Here is an 18028-nt window from a genome sequence, read left to right as displayed (position 1 = left end):
TTTCCCAGAAGAAACAGGGATACTAGAGCAAAAGACAAATTTAGAGGTTGAGTAAATATTAAGCTGGCACCCATTTTGAAAAGTATATTTTTGCCCCAAAGGGTCATGATCCTTTTCTTTAGGAGAAGGAGCTGTCATTTACCCCATTACCTGACAGGATTTGGAGGACAGCTGCTCAAAGGATATTAGCACAGAGTAGGAAGCTCTTGAACCTAAAAGGTGAATTTATAATTTTACTTGCCACCTCCAAAGTTGCTCTTGCCCTGTTGTTGATGATGTCTAATCTTGGAGTTGGCTGGAGCAGAGAGCCCCTTCAGCTCAAGCTCATCAAAGGTTGGGATTCCATCCTGGGGGCCCTTTGGCCTTCAGGGCAGTCCAGTTTTAGTGGTTGAGCTTGCGGCAGAGGGGGCAAGCAATGCAGGGCTTTTTCCTATTTAACCCATTGGGGCAGTTTGCCTTCCAGTGAGCCTGGCTTTCCATACTGATGGCAGTTACCTGGAGGAGTGTCCTTAGGAGACCTGGAGGGGACTGGAGAGCTTGTAAAGCAGCCAATAGTTGAGCCTGCCTCTTATTTTTGTGTTTGTTCTTCTTTTTCCCTCTGTCCTCTTTATTCTGCTCTCAGTTGTAAAAGACTGAAGAGGCTAATTTGAGAATTTCCTGCATAAGGTTACTGGGGTCTCAGGCTGATGTTTGTATTTTCACCCAGTTCATTTTTAGGTCAAACAGTATTACAAAGTAAAACTAGTTTTTGTTTTTTTTTTTAAGGTTTAGGAGAATCAAACTTTTTCCAGTTTTTGGGAATAATCCAAGGGGCAAATCCTCTGGTATGGAGATGCAATTACTCATCTGTGAAGAGACAAGAGAGGAGAAAAAAAGGAAAAAGAAGGTGTCCCTCTTACTTTCCTATTATCCTGAATAGGGCATCCCCTATTTGTCCTTAGCATTCTGGAATAAATCTGTCTTACTGTGTACCCTTAACCTTGGTCTCATCTTGTCACAATTACCCACTTGAGAACACAGGAGTGACAGAGAGCCAACTGTTCATCCTTGGGATTCTGAAATAACCAGTCTTAACCTTGTCTTTATCTCTGTTCTAGTGGTAATGTGTTAGCCTGGAACCAACCTTCATCTCTTTCTAATGGGTCCCTTGAACCTGTGGTCTTGGGCTGGGCTATATCCTTGTCTCCATGACCTTACAGTGACTCTCACTCAGAGTATTCTACCAACAAAACGATTATCTCTTTTCTTTTCTCAGCTTCCTATTTCCCATGGTCTTTGAGTAGATGAGAAGCCTGTTTTTTAGCTAACTACTGCAAGGGACTGGACTTCTCTCCCTTTGAATATGATCTTGAAGGTCTTGATGCATGTTGAAAAGGGTATGGAAGTGTCAGAGAATTTGAGGGAACAGGAGTAGGAGTAAGTGGGAGGAAGCAAGAGGGATACTCATAAAAAGCCTTCATATACTTGCAGAAACAGCAGCCCTTAGATTTGAGAGGGAAACGTTTATTTGCCCTCTTGACATAAAGCAGTAACCTCCAGAGGACTTGGGCCTTGGGGAAAGAACTTGCAAATGACAAGAGAATAACTGTTCTTCCTCCTAAAGGGGTGCTAACAAAAAAAGAAGGTAGGTGGGATCCTTAAAAAAACACCGAGTGAGGCCCCATGCAGGCAGACAAACTGCTTCAAAAGCCACCAAAAAACTTAGCCCTGGAGTATAACAGGGACAAAAAGTATATGGTAAGTCATAAAGAGCTGGCAGAGTCCAGGTTCCAATTACTGTTGGTCCCAGCAATGTGCCAGCAGATGGGAAGAGTTGGAAGTAATCTGAGCTGGTAGGGTAAAAACAAATAAATCTCAGGGGATATTTGCAAGAGAGCCTGCGTATTTGCTTCCATGCTAATGCAAGAGCCACAGGTACATGAATAACAGGGAGTACGTATTTAAGAAGTCACGTGGCATGTGAGGTGAAAGTAAAGAAGAGGCAGAGATGGATGGTCTTGTGGTGCACACGGCCATTTCAGAATACGCATGGAGAACAAGTCGTGGGGGTTTTGGGGAAAGAGCCAATTTTAGTTGGAAAAGCAGAGGAAACTGCAGACATTGCATGGTCTTACACTTTAGACTTACCACTCTCACAAGCCTCTCATCCAGGAGGGTCATTAGTGTCTCAGTTCTACTCTGTGCAGACTCCAAGGTCCTTCCCAACCCTGCAAGCCACCCATCAGAGTGAGCTGAGGGATCAGCCACGGGGAGCAGAGCCACCGTGGCTGAAAGCGGGTTGGTTAGTAAGCAAGACAGTGAAAGGGGAGAAGGAAACTGTGTACAAGGATTGAACACCTTCAGCCAAAGAAGGCAAGGCATAGAGGTGTGTTACCACTAGGGAATGTATCCAAGTCATGTGGCACCAAAGTATGTCAGCAGCAGTGAATCTGTATGGGCCTGAAGTAACCTCAATTCTTACTCCCTCAGAAGAAAGAATTTGACTGAAGGGCATAAAGCAGAGTGAGAGACTGAGGCATGTTTTAGAGCAGCCGTGAAAGTTTATTAAAAAGTTTAGAGCAGGAACAAAAGGAAATAAATTGTACCTGGAAGAGGGCCAAGCAGGCAACTTGAGAGATCAAGTGCCCTGTTTGATCTTTGACTTGGAGTTTTACATGTTGGCATACTTCTGAGGTCTTTCATCCCTTCTCCCAATTCTTCCCTTGGGGTGGCCTATTTGTATGTGCAGTGGCCTGCCAGCTCTTGGGAGTGGCTGCATGCTCAGTGTGTTTACTGGAATTGTGCATGTGCTCACTTCAGGCATTTTTCTCATACCAGTTGAGTGTTCCTAGGGGAATTCATACACCAGTTAAACTTTGCCATTTTTCCTCTTAGTGTTCATGCTCGAGCCCAGTCACCCAACTCCTGAGACCTTATCAGGAAGCTGATCACCAGTTTCAGGTATTTCTATCTATTGGGAGACTACCTTTCCCTGGCGCTGGATGTGCCCAACTATTATTTTAGAGAGACCGCTAACAACTGCCTGACCGTCATCTGATGTTCAGCTGACATTTCTGGTGGGATGCAAGGAGCCCTCTCTTGCCCTGATCATGTGTGACCAACTACCTACTGTAACACCATTACTGATTCTATTAGATTCATGAAAATGCTGTGTAACACACAGAAGCTGCTAATATTTTCAGGAATCCATTATTCTCATTTCATGTTGATAGCAATGTCATTGAGAAGCTCTTTGAGAAATAATTTGGCAATCGTTATCAGGAACCAAGAATATGTTTTCTCTTTACATATTTCTAAAGAAAAAAAATTGAAATAAAGCTTAAGAACGGTGAGCATATCAGTATTATTAGCAACTTTTCCCGCTTTCACTTTCCTCTCTCTCTCTCTCGTAACCTCAGTAGTGTCTCCTCTATTTCCATTTTCATTCTCCACTCTTCTCAAAAGTCGTTGTCTTAACTGAAGCCTTAATATCTCGCCTTGTACCTTAGGCATTTGCAATATATTTTTATCAGGACAGCACCTCTCTGAAAGAAATGTTAGTACCCATTCTTAACATTATTTATGACTATGACAAATTGGTAAAACTTAACAGTTAAACACTACAGAAACAGGCAGTTATAGCCATTAATGCGATTATCTTAAAACTAACAAGAACATGGAATAATTGCCATAAACAAATGCTAGGGTAAAAAGACTGAATTCAAAATTTAATCCATGAAGTGAATATAACCACTAAAAAATGAGATGGATATATATGAATAACACCTTAAAGGAACAATGAAAAAGAGCAAATAAAATGTATCACCAGTGATTTAATATACAGACTTTTGAGTGAATATATTTCTTTCAGAATCTTTGCTATGATTATAATTTTATTTGCATAATAAACACATATAAAACATAGTGAAAAAGGAGTTACAAACAAGATAGAGTGTTATGCCTTGAGCCTCCATGGACAGTTTTGATTTGGAGATTCTCAATGAAATCTCAGCTCTCCTACTCTGACCCCTCCCACTACACACTCAAATTAGCTGCAGTGCTGCAAAGGATAATTTTTAATCATAATTTTAAATCAGAAGAACAGAAACTTTCCTACTCACTGCCCACACATTCTTCCGTTTCAATCTCTTTAGAGAAATAATTCCTTAGCCGTGCCACTAGGTTTCTTCTTTTTTTTTATTTTTTATTTTTTATTTTTATTTTGAGACGGAGTCTCCCTCTGTGCCCAGGCTGGAGTGCAGTGGCGCAATGGCGCAATCTTGGCTCTCTGCAAGCTCCGCCTCCTGCGTTCATGCCATTCTCCTGCCTCAGCCTCCCGAGTAGCTGGGACTACAGGCACCCACCACCACGCCTGGCTAATTTTTTTATATTTTTAGTAACACGGGGTTTCACTGTGTTAGCCAGGATGGTCTCGATCTCCTGACCTCGTGATCCGCCCGCCTCGGCCTCCCAAAGTGCTGGGTTTACACTTTCGGGCCTAATGGCCCGACCGCCATTAGGTTTCTAAACATAGACCTCCAGATTCCCTTGTCTGCAGAAAGCTTAAAGTCATGTGCACACAGCAATGGCTCAAAATTCCCATGAAGAGCAGCAAACCATGTTTCTCCAAAATTCCTATTGTATGGCAGGTCCCACATCTCCTCAGCATCCCTCTTGGGTTTTGTTCCCAGTCATTCCTCTTATATTTGTTTGTTTTGGAAAACCTTCAATCATTTGTCTCCTTTTGGATGCAGGAGAAATCAGAAATGTTTCTGATTTACCAAAGCACTCTTAGAAAAGCACATGACAATTTTTGTCAATTTATTCTTCATAATTAGGCCATCTGCACTGATGACAGAGCTTGAATGCTTTGGAAGTCTTAAGATTTGGAACATTATGATTTCTGTTTTGTAGCTTTTCTAACATTGCCTCCCTTCCATGTATTTGTTGAGAGCAATTTTACTTCCTAAACTCCACTTCATACTTCTCCTTGGATATGAAATAATTCCTCTTCTCAAAAGTTAAACTAAAATGAACCTTGTGTACCCTGGTATTCCTAAAAAGTCAAAACCAGAATGTAAACATTGTTTCTTTAAGATATGTGTCTCAGTTATTTGTTCTCATCTTTTAAATTGTACTTTATCTTAATGTACCTTTGAAGTTTTTCTTTTGACAGATAATGGAAAATGAGAGGGAAGGAGGACGAATGAAAAAGGAGCACAAGCCTGCATTTACTGAGCAGAGAAGCAGCACCAAAATAACTTCCACTATTGTATTCTTTTCCACCTCCAGCAAAGGTGGTATAGTTTCAGACTGGGAACAATTTGTCTCCTTCTGCTTCAGATGACTCTCTTGCTTTAACTAACATTGTGGGTAGGGGGAGTGGACACGATCTGTTCCAAATGTTCTTGGGCAGAATAACAGAGTTTAGGTTAAATGAACCTAAGAATGCACACAGCACCATTCTGCATTTACCATATTAAACAACAACCAAAAAAAAAAGCAGATAATTTTTTATAGCTTCACATGCTTCTCCTCTTTGCCAGTGGTTTTCCCAGTAGCTCTCAAGCTATTTTTAAACACTAAAAAAAATAACAAAGCACTGATACTTTTTCTGAGGACAGATGAGCCTTTAATCTTTCATAACATGCCAGTGAATTTAGTTGGGACATAGTTTTTGGTATAAGTTGTCTGTGATTTGTGTTGCTAGGTTATAAAAATGTCTATGGCCCAGTCAATTTTTCCATTTTTTTTTTGGAGAATGGAATCCTGCAGTAGTTGGGGTAGCTATTCTACAGCCATTCTCCTTTCGTAGACATTTTGTGGCCCTTAATATATTGTCTTAGATCTAGGCAACAACCCATCTATGGAAAAATCTCCATAGCAAGAGGCACCAGATTACAATGATAGGCTAAAACAACCCCAGAGAGCGTGGAAACACCAACACCCTGCCCCCCATCCCCAAACTATATGGCTGATGCACAGTCCTCTGGGAAATGAGCTGAGAAAACCACCATAACATGTAATAAATTCTCAGTGAATGAATGGATAACCCAATATGTAACACTACAGAAGTAGTTATATCTGAGAAATATTTAATAAATGTACTTGTGGAGACAGCTTACCTTTTTAAAATTCTGAACAGATATTTTTATGGAGGTAAAATACACATAACATAAAACTTAACATTTCCCCCCATTTTAAGTGTACAATCCAGTGGTATTAATTACATTCACAATGATGTGCAACCATCACCACTATCCACTTCCAGAACTTTGTATTCTGTACCTATTAAACAATAACTCCCCATTGACCCCTCTCCCCACCCCTGGTAACCTCTGTTTCTGTCTTTATGGATTTGCCTATTCCAGGTACCTCATGTATGTGAATAATATAATATTTGTCTTTTTGTGGCTGGCTTATTTTAAACTGCATATGCTTTCCAGGTTTGCCCTTATTAGGGCATTATCAGAATTTCATTCCCTTTTAAGGCTGAATAATATTCCATCGAATATTATTGTATATTAATATATACACCACAATTTGTTTGTCTCGTTGTCTGCTGTGTAAAAGGGTTGTTCCACCTTTTAGCTATTGTAAATAATGTTGCTATGAACACTAGTGTACAAGTATCTGTCTGGGTCTGTGCTTCCAGTTGTTTTGTGTAAATCTTAGAAGTGTAATTGCATGATCATGTGGTAATTTTAGGTTTAACTTTTTGAGGACTCTCCATATTGTCTTCCATAGTGGCTGTATTATTTACATTCCTAGCAGCAGTGCACAGGGATCCCAAATTCAGGAAGATATTTTACTTTTTAAATCCCACCTCTCCCTCTGTGTGTGTCAAGCATTTATTGAACATGTATAATCAACAAGATGTCAGAGTGAGTCAAGGACAAATGAGGCACTGTTAAACTTGTGTTCTTTGAATTGAAAAAAAAGGTCCTGATAAGAGTTTGGGTAGTTCAAAATTAAAATCTGATGTTCATTGATTTGTATAAAAGTATGTATTGCTTATCGGTTTAAGTTATTTGCATTAATAGGGTATTTTCTTTGCTTTATTCCTGTGCATATTATTTTTAGATCCTAGCAATATCAAAAAATGAGTACATTAATAAATATTCATGTTGGCTACAGTCAACTCATTGCAAATATTGTAACTTATTTTAGTCTGCCCAATATTTAGTAATACTAGAACAGGCAAGAACAAGATAGTTATTATAACCACTATTATTTTTAAATGCTTACTAGGTGGTAAAAACTGGGTTAAGTGCTTTACATACATTATCCATGAATTAGGAACTATTATGTACATGCTAGGAATAAAGAAAGTGAGACTTGAAGACACTGGGGAAATTCGTCCAAGGTCACATCGCTTGGTAGATGTGGTAGAGTTTACTCATACCAACTCATCCTGGTCAGATTCAAGTTCAGAATCCTAATTGCCTCATTTATTTTGACAGTGTTTGGTAATGGTTAAATACACAGGAGTTTTTATGAGAGGAAATATTAAGAAATAATTTTCAAGTTTTATCCTAATTTTCAAGTTTCATCCTGACTCTTGGCAGCCATTAAGAGTGTTCCAATTGCTTCTACACATAGTTTGAAACAGCTGGAATAGGATTATATTGCTATTATTTATCAATTTAGAATGTTGTTATTATTTACTTCTGGGAAATCACATACTTCCTCAGAATAGTATGTATCTATATTTATTGAATATATGAAAGTTTCTTTCCACTTTTGAATATAAAGCCCAGCAGAATTGGAACTAGAACATTTAATCAATTTTAGGAATTTCAGAAAGTTTAGCAAAAACTCATCTAAAAAATTTTTCTACAGATAAACTCTTCCTTTGGCTTCCTATTTTACTTAAAGTAAAATCTCAAACCTATTACCTAAAACTCATCTGTCAGACCTCATGGCCACAACTCCCAAATCATTCACTCTTCTCCAGGTTTACAGGACCCTGTGGCTGTTGCTCTAACACACCAAGCAAACTCCCACATCAGGACATTTTCACTTGCTATCTCCTATTTGAAATCCTGTCCTTCCTGGTATTCACATGGCTCATTTCTTAGTTCCTTCAGGTATCAATCAAATGTCACATTCCTGACAACCCTCTATAAAATAACACCACATATCCTCTCATCTCTATCAGTCACCCAGTCTTCACTTTGCTTTATTCATCTTTATAGTACATTTCATTATGTAATATATTATATGTTTGTGTTAGTTATCCATATCCTTCCATTAGAAAATGAGGGTCTTGATTTTGTTCAATTGTATATTTTCTTTATGTAGGATGTAACTGGCTCTCAATCAATATTTGTTGTTCAAAGAAAGAGAGAAGGAAGGAGGATATAAATTATTTCATTTATATGCAGAGCAAGCAACATAAAATATCCTTAAATCCAGGCAATTTGTGGTGCTAACAGAGATCTTACTGCAGTATTTTGAATCCAGACTGTTGTCCTTCCTTTAGGTTTATAGAGCACTGTTTAATATTTTCCAGAAAAAAAACTCAGTTTGAAAGATAATTTAAATGAGAGGGATAAGCCACTGAATGGAAGACAAACTCAAACAGCATGGGAAAAGAAAAACAATGGAAAGAACAGGTGAGGCATATCCAGTTGCCAATAGTGTTCTCATGGTCCAGCTACCTCCATCCCATTTAGGGATGACGGTAGCAGTATTAAAAGATTTTTTCAAAGCATTCTTTAGACTATAGCTATAAACTTTTAACTGGAGAACCTCTCTAGAAATAAAAATTTGATGTAGATTTCTTCTTTATTTTCTTTCTATTTATTTATTTATTTATAGAGACACCATCTCACTCTATCACCCAGGCTGGAGTGCAGTGGCGTGATCATAGTTCACTGTTGCCTCAAATTCCTGGGCTCAAGTAAGCCTCCTGCCTCAGCCTTCTGACTAGCTGGGACTACAGGCATGTGCCACCAAGCCCAAGCTAATTTTTTTTTTTAATATTTTACAGAGAGGAAGTCTCACTATCTTAGCCTATCTGGTCTTGAACTTCTGTCCTCAAGCAATTCTCCTGCCTCGGCCTCCCAAAGTGGATTTCGTCTTCAAATATTCATAATGGATACAGTTTACCAGGCACAATCTAAGGCACAAACACAGCTTCTGGATATATTAGCATTGCCCTCCTCCCTATACCCCATTTATATCACAAAGATGCTAAGCTCCATGTGAGGTGAGGAAATGTGTAAAGTGAATGTTATAAATGTTAACAGCAGCAGTTCATAAATCACCTATTAAAGACTGGGACACCTAAGACACTGTGTGCTCTACAACAGTGTAAAAAAAATCTCCAGTTTCTCTTCAGACAAATGATTTTTCTCAAGAAAGACTACAAGCACTATTTTTTGAGTAACCACATTAAAAAAAAAAACCTAACTCCTGTCTTAACCATTCTAATTAAGCTACAGCTATGCTTCCAGACCAAGAACAGGTACTCGCAGGTGAAGCTGCAACTCAGCAACAGAACATGTAAAATTTGAAGCCATAACTTTGAGAACTTTGTTCCCCATAATGTGCTCAGGAATTTCTGTGCAGCATGTCTTGTCACCATGCCTGCTGCTGCTCAATGCACAGTCACGCAAGCTGACAAATAGGTCAACATCCTGAAGTGTAGTCTCAAAGGTGCTCAGAATTCTTCCAGGTGAGCTTTATTTCTTCTACAAGTTTTATTGTTTTGCCATTCACACTTAAACTGTAATATACCTAGCATTAAATTTTATGCATAGTGGAAAGAAGGGATCAAATTTCATTTTTTTTCATATAGGTATCCAAATGAGGCAACACTAATACTGAATAATCTATTGTCTCTACTCTTCAGTATCACTGAAATAATATTTTAATTTTTCCTATGTTTGGTTCGTTTTTCAAGAAATCTTTCCACTTCAACTAGAATTGTATTTGTTTATAATATTCTGTTATCATTCTCTTAATGTCTGTAGAATCTATAGTGACAATCTTTCCCTTCCTGGATGTTCATTTTTGTTTGACATTTTCTTTATCAATTTCGCTAAAGTGGTATATATTTTATAGTCATTTTTTGCAGAACTGAGTTTGACTTAATATTCCATTCATTTTTTCCATTTTTAAAAATGTCTGCTCTGTATTTCCTCCTTTATTTGGCTTACTTTAGTTTTAATATGTTTATATTTTTTGAAATTCTTACAATGAAAACATATCACTGACAGTGAATATAGACATTAAACGTTAAAAATTTCCCTTTAAGCACTGTGTCTCACAAATTTTGATGTGTTGTACCTTTAACCTTTATTTTTATTTAATTCAAAATATTTTGTAATTTCTCCCATGATTTCTTGAGCCATTAGTCATTTATAAGTATATTGTTTAATTTCCAGTTGAGGTTTTTATAGATAATCATTGATCTTTAATTTATTTTCTTTTGTTTGTTTGTTTGTTTGTTTGTTTTTATTATACTTTAAGTTTTAGGGTACATGTGCACAATGTGCAGGTTAGTTACATATGTATACATGTACCATGCTGGTGCGCTGCACCCACTAACTCGTCATCTAGCATTAGGTATATCTCCCAATGCTATCCCTCCCCCCTCCCCCCACCGCACCACAGTCCCCAGAGTGTGATATTCTCCTTCCTGTGTCCATGTGATCTCATTGTTCAATTCCCACCTATGAGTGAGAATATGCAGTGTTTGGTTTTTCGTTCTTGCGATAGTTTACTGATCTTTAATTTATTTTCTATGGTATAGAACATACTCTGTATGATATCAATCTTTTGAAATATATTGAGACACATTTATGACCTGTAGATGGTCTATTTTTGGGAATGTACCACATACACTTGAAAAGAATATATATTCCACAACTTGGACTATATATCCAATTGTAGAGCACTTCATCCAATATTCATCCAATATTCCATATTGGATGAAGTGCTCTACAATTGATCTTAGCCAAAAGTCTGAGAAGTGATAGACAAAGTGCTCTAAATATTATTAATTAGGTCAAGGCTAAAATTGTGTATATTTTTACTGATTTATATCTAATTGTTCTATCAATTACTCATAGAGCAGTGTCAAATTTTCCAGCTATGTTCATATGTCAGTTTCTCCCATTAGCTCTGTTTATTTTTTTATGTATGTGTTTTCAAGCTCAACTATTAGGGGCATATATAGTTAGAATTGTTATGTCTTCTTGATTCATTGACCCTTTTATCATTATGAAATGATAAAATGGCCCTCTTTCTCTCAGATAATCCTATTTGTCTTGAAATACATCTTATCTGATATTAGTATAATCACATCAGCTCTTTGATGGTTACTATTTGCATGACATATATTTTTCTATTGATTTTCTTTCAATTTGTCTGGGTTTCAGCAACTGAGTTGTTTGTTCTCAATAGCATATTTTAGGTGTTTGTTATAAATAGCATATTTAGGTGTTGTTATAAATAGCATATTTTCAGAACTTTTAAAATCTAGTAGTATAATCTCTGCTTTTTACTGAGTGTCTAGTTTATCTTTGTTAAATGTAATAATACAGTGGAGTTTAGAGGTAACATTTTTAAATGTTTAGATCTAACATTTTATACACCAGAGATTACAAAATTAATTCTTATAACAGTCTACTTACATTTAATCTTATACCACATTACATAAAATATTAAGAACTTTGCCAGAATATCCTTCCATTTACCCTCCCCTCATGTTCTTTTTGCTATTGTTGTCTTTTATTTTATGCTTTACACCTACATACTACAAGCCCCAAAATCCAAACATATAATATAGCAAATAACTTTTAAGAAATTTAGGGAAAAATAGTCTTTTATATTTACTCTCATTTTACCATTTTTGGAGCTCTTTATTGTTGCCTGTAAATCCAAGTTTATATTTAATGTTATTTCCTTTCATCCTGAATAATTTATTCTACCTTCCTTGTACTCCAGATCATCTTGAATTATTTCAGCTGTTACATATCTGTGAATGTCTATCTGGCTTTTATTTTTTATATAGAATGCTACATATAAAATATTAGATTGACCCTTTTTTTCCTTCTGAGTACCAAAGTTATAATGTCATTGTCTACCTACCTTTGTTTCTCATGAGAAGATGGTGCATTTTGTATTATTTTTCACACTTACAAACTTTATCTAACCCCTACTCCCAACTGCTTCCAAGGTTTCTTTCTTTACTTTTGGTTTTCAGTCATTTGACTATGATGTTCCTAGTGTTATGTGTATATATTATTTTTTTGATGCTTAAGGTATATGTTTCTCTAGGTTGGTGTTTATTCACCAAATCTGGAGAAATTTAACCATCATTTCTGTTTTTAAAAAATTTCTTTTAACCTTTTTTCAAGACAGGGTCTCACTCTGTTGCCCAGGCTGGAGAGCAATGGTGTGATCATTGCAGCCTCAAACTTCTTGCCAGGCGCAAGGGATTCTCCCACCTCAGACTCCTGGGTAGCTAGAACTACAGGTTCATGCCATGACGCTTGGCTAATTTTCTTTCTTTCTTTTTTTTTTTTCTTTAAGAGATTAGGTATCATTATGTTGCCTGGGCCAGTCTAGAACTCCTGGTCTCAAGCAGTCCTACCACCTTGGCCTCCCAAAGCTTTGGGATTACAGGCATGAGCCACCATGCCCAGTCTAGATATCATTTCTTTGAATAATGTTCTTATTCATATCTTGTGCTTTTTCTTTGTATATTCCAGTTACACACACATTAGTATGATATTATCCTACAATGCACTGAGGTTCCATTCATTTTTTAAATTATTTTTCTCTCTATTCTTCAGATTATATGATTTCTATTAATTTGTCCTCAAATTCACTGACCAATCTTTTCTTCTGCCATCTTCTCTCTGCTATTAAAGCTCACCAGTAAATTTTCAAGTAATATTACATTTCAAGTAATATACTTTTAAATAGAATTCTTATTTTTTTCTTTCTTATAACATCCATTTCTCTGCTCAGATTCTTCATCTCTTCAGCATCATTTCCTTTACATCCTTGAACATGCCTATAGTAGCTGAATTTTAAATCTTTGTCTTCCAATTCTATCATCTCCAAGAATGTTTCAATTATGTACTTTTACTTTTAAAAATCAGCCACATTTTCCTGTTTTTTTTTTCCCCTATGTGTAGTAACTTTTAGTTTTATGCTATGCATTATGGATTGTAAAAACTAGACTCTGGATTCTAGAATCCTCCTCTAAAGAGTGCTGATTTGTGGTTAGTAAATAACTAAATTACTATGTATCTTCAACTTGTGTGGGCTTGATTTTATAATTTCTTGGGGAGGATTTGTTTCAGTTTAGCCTTAGTCTTAGGAAGAATGCCTAGTCCTGAGGAAATAATCATTATTCCTAAGTCATAGCCCTTCTGGGGTTTCAATTAAAAGCAAATCTCATTTGGAAATATTTAAGTGTCAATTCCCATGATCCTTGTGCTGGGCAGAAATTCAAATCTTTGCTTAGCATTTTCAGCCTACAGGCAGGTTTTCTTTCTATATTCCTTGGAATCTCCACTGTGCATGCACAGTTCTGGTTTATCCAACGATGTGAGAGAAGTTTATATGCAGATTTTGGGTCGTTCCTCTTTTTCAAGTATTTTCCTATTCAATTTCCAGCTGGCTGGCAGTCCTGAACTCTAACTCTAACCACTTAAGCTATGAAAACTGTTGCTTTTTGCTTGAGTTTTACTCCCTGGCACCACAGACAAATATTGTTTATCACTGGCAGATCTGAGGCACAAGATCAGGGACACCTGGCTTAGAACTAGTGCTAGAGAATGAAATAGCACCAGGCTAGAAAATGGAGGGTAAGCATTCATCTGGGAGCGAATCTTTCGTGGCCAAAAGTTAAAGGAAGAGAATCCAGCAGCTCCTAGGCCTGGAATCATTATTCCTATGGATCAATCAGAACCAGATAAGTCAGGGAAAGGCACCAGTCCAATAATAACTTATTAAGCAGAAGTGATCAAAAACACATTAACTTGTTCTAAAATGTTGTAAGAACTTTCCAGGGTATTGATTCCCCCTTGTGTCTTACGTCACTCACTACAAAAGAACACCTTGTAGTAATAGTCATTTGATTATGCTGTCATAAAATATTTTACGTAACCAAAAAAATACTTCTGTTGTTGCTGTCTTACTATTTGTCTATTATGGCTATAAAAGAGTAAAAACATTTTCATTCCCTTTCATCCAAAAACTTTACAATCTAACAGTTAATGAAAGGTACTCTTAGAAAGATAGGATGACAAGGGACTACTGAAATCATGAAACCTGCCACCTTCATTTTACAAAGGGGAAAACTGGAGAGTAAGGGACTAGATCATGTCCCCAGACAGTGAATAATAGAGCCAGATTGGAACCTAGCTCTCCTTCCTAAGTCAACGACCCTGTTCCATCTATTTCACTGCATACTGTCTCCTCCATTATTCCCTGGGGCCCTGGAAAGCATCCAGCCTATAAACTTCCTCAAATTGGCAAAGCATCCTAAAATACATACATGGTTATTTTAGACATAATCACGATTTGGTTATCTCTGAATAAAATCTCGAGAAAAATCAGTAGCTCTACGGAATCACTTAATTTACCAAGGATGGTATTTTAGTCTCTAGGAACATCTATCTAAATTTAGACTTTTCCTGCAGCAATATTTCTTTAAACTGTACACCACGAACCACAAATTATCCAGTTACATCACTTCGCTTTTAAGTGATTGGTTTTTTTTAAAAAAATAGGTAAATAGTGACCCCCAGTGGCAAAACTTGTTAGTATCCGCACACTGCAAAGAATTGAAATAAAATGAGATGCTGGTCAGGACAGTTTTGACTGATTGTAGGATATTAGTGTCCAGTAAACATAACCTAACTAACATTAAAAAAAAGAAAATGACTCTCATGTATTCCTATGGAATATCTCTAAAAGAGAGATGGAAAGTTATTTCTTATTGTGTAATTGAATACTATTGTTTACTTTTACTTGTAGTGCCATTTTTTCTTTTACTATATTCAAAAATTAATTTGGAAATTGATTTAAAAAGCTATAACCATGAATATAAACTAACATATTCAGAAATAACTGACCTTAAGCTACATTTTTATGTTGGTGCTACTCCGGTAAAATCCAGAACACAATCCGTATATCCAAGCTTGCAGATTGACTCATATGTATTAAGTGAGTGAGACACCAGTAGGCAATGATTATCTCTTTGCTAAATAAATATTGCCATTCCAGGAGGCATATGCTGAAGCTGTGAAGATTCTCCAAATTCTTAAACATTATTATAGCATATAATTTCCTTCATAAAATGCCATAACTAAATGGAAAAAAAAGTTCTTCACACCCTTATCGATTTCATAAAACAGCTCTAAATTTTTGCACTTATAGAGCTATAAAAATTAATTCTCCCTAGAGTACTCACTGAAATAATTTCATGACCTATATTTTCACATTTTAAGGTAAAATACATAGTGATCTTTCATATGACATACAGTTATGCCATAGGTGAATTTAACTGCTTGGTTTTAACGTAGCCCGTGCTTCTATTTCATAAGCAGTCATTTTGTGAGACTTCTTTACTTTCTCATTATTTCCTGTTCATCTTCTTTTCAGGTCCATTTTCAACAGAATAAATAGAGTTATTTATCACATATGCGATGAATCAAAAGCACTAAATCCTTGTGCATGTGTGTGTGCATGTGTGCATGTACGTGCATAATTTACAAATATCAATCATCTTCTGGATCTGGTGGAAATTACTTTGAATTATTGCTAGGATTTAAAATATACATCAAAACATGGACATTTACAGCTAGATGCTCTATTTGAAAATCATATTGTCTATGGAGCCAATAAGATGAGCTCTCATTTAAGGTAACAAGTATCAACACGCTTCTAAAGGAAAATATTAATAACATAAGTGTGAACTTGTGACTGATTTAGAGAAAACAGAAAGCAAGCTAGAGCATAAATGGAAGCTGTTTAAAATTTTTTGTGTGATGTCTGTAAGATATAGAAAAACTAATCCTGACTTTGACAGTAATCTGTTTACTCTGTTTAGTTCATGAGAACTCCATCTGTCCAAGTTATTTTGCTGCATGAAGAAAGGGACAGGAAATTTGCATGTAAAGACCTATTTACAAAGTGATGTAATTTCATTTTAGAAAACTGTGGAAATCTACTACTTGGAGTTTTTAGTTTCTAGACTTCTGTTTCCAACTAAATAGTTTATTTATTGAGTAAATAATCATTAAGATCATTTAGGTTCCCTGGGATGTTAACATAACAAAACAGTGGATAAAATACACTAACAGTTGATTTAACTCTGAGAATATATTCACAATAAATTATCCCACTTTTGATGTTTTTATTTCCCCCACAGGAGCAACATTCAATAAACAAGTCACAGGATTACATAACTGACAAACATCACCAGAATACATAAATATGTTACTATTCCTTTTAGTCTGAAGCTATAGCTACTACATAATATTGAAGTGTATATAATAAATGTTGATTTGGGTGACATTATATTGATTACAACCTTTTATTCAAGAGCATGTCTAAAAGCTTAGCAATAACTAAGATTCATATTAGTAACCTGGAGGCCCTAAAACATTCCTCTATGTGATTAATAAAAGATTAATTATAATGTTTATGTAGTTTTCTGTTAACTAGGTAGCAAAAGTAACAGTAACATGAGGAGTAATAATAGTAATAGCAACAGCAGCTTACATTTATTGAGAAAGATGTGTTCATCATTGTCCTAGTCATTATATCAATTATGTTGACTAATACAACCCTATGAAGTAGAGATAAGAAAAATAGGTGGTAAGTGGTATAAGGTAGGTGTTCAAGGTGACATAAGTGATAACTGGTGAAAGTTAAGTGTTCAAGGTCAGACAGATGGCAAGTGGTAGCAATTACATGTCCAAGGTCACAAAGGTATTAACTGGTAGAGGTTTTGTGCCCAAGGTCACATAGACGCTAAGAAGTTAGTTATTCAAGTTGAAATAAAGGTAGAGGTTATTTTCTCTACTGTGGAACAGGTGGAAAGTGACAGAGTTATACGTTCAAGACCACAAAGGTGGTATGTGGTAGGATTTACATATCTGAGGCTATATAGGTGGCAAGTAATAGTCTCTCTAGTCTCAGTTTTATCATCAGTAATCTGCAGTTTTGGTCTGGTTGACTGTGGAAGACATCGCTAGTTGCCCCAAATCTGTCTTTTTTTCTGACACAGTAAGGCAGCTATAGCTGACATGACTGCCTAACGAGGACTTTATTTCCCAGTGCCCCTTGTAGACAGGTGCAGCTTAGTGATTGAGTTCTTACTAATGAAATGTCAGCAGAAGTGACACGTAATTACTTCTGGCCTAGCCTGTAAAACCTTGCACGGAGACCCTGTATCCAGGCTCACTTCACAAGCTGGAAGAAAGTACCTGAACAGGGAAGCTGTTGAGGACAATGGCTTAGGGTTTCACCCAGAAACAAACTAGAAGTAAGCCAGTTCTCTAAAGGATTGGCTGGAGCATAGCTGTATGCCAACCTATAATGCTCACCTCAGACTGTAAGATGCAAAAAATGTTTATTTTCTCTAAGCCACTAAACTTGTTTTATTTGTTATATCAGCTGAGCCTTCCCTTAACTAACTTGCAGATGCCTTGAATTCTAAAATGCTGAAGTTTTAAATAATTGAAAAGTTGGTAATGTTATGGTCATAAATTTTAAAACGTATAAAGCAATAAATCATTTGATAAATCTAGAATCCCTAGCACTGACTCCTTTCCATAAGATGTTTTATAATATACATCATGTCTGATGTTTAGTTCTCTGGATTCTAATCCTTTGCCTTTCTTTATATCATGGCATCACTTATTATAACTTCAACACCCCCTATCATATTTCCTTAGACTTTAATCCATACTAAAATATTAAGTAAAAACCACAATAAAGAGATCATGGTATTTTGCTACAGATAAGAAATTGTGCCAGATCAGTTTTCCAGCATTTGAACAACTTTATGCTC

General features: G+C 36.4%; 1 long non-coding RNA gene across 1 annotated transcript in view; it reads right to left on the bottom strand.

Annotated features, from left to right (window-relative positions):
- The window catches only part of LOC117979958 (uncharacterized), a 56806-nt gene extending 39097 nt beyond the window's left edge, over nt 1-17709 (bottom strand). The window contains exon 1 of the long non-coding RNA XR_010111960.1: nt 496-17709. This is a non-coding gene — a long non-coding RNA (uncharacterized LOC117979958). The remainder of the gene's footprint in view (nt 1-495) is intronic.
- Between the last annotated feature and the right edge of the window lie 319 nt (nt 17710-18028).

Source organism: Pan paniscus, chromosome 3 (assembly GCF_029289425.2).
Source record: "Pan paniscus chromosome 3, NHGRI_mPanPan1-v2.0_pri, whole genome shotgun sequence".
Classification (NCBI taxonomy): domain Eukaryota; kingdom Metazoa; phylum Chordata; class Mammalia; order Primates; family Hominidae; genus Pan; species Pan paniscus.
This window is presented reverse-complemented; position numbering and strand designations above follow the sequence as displayed.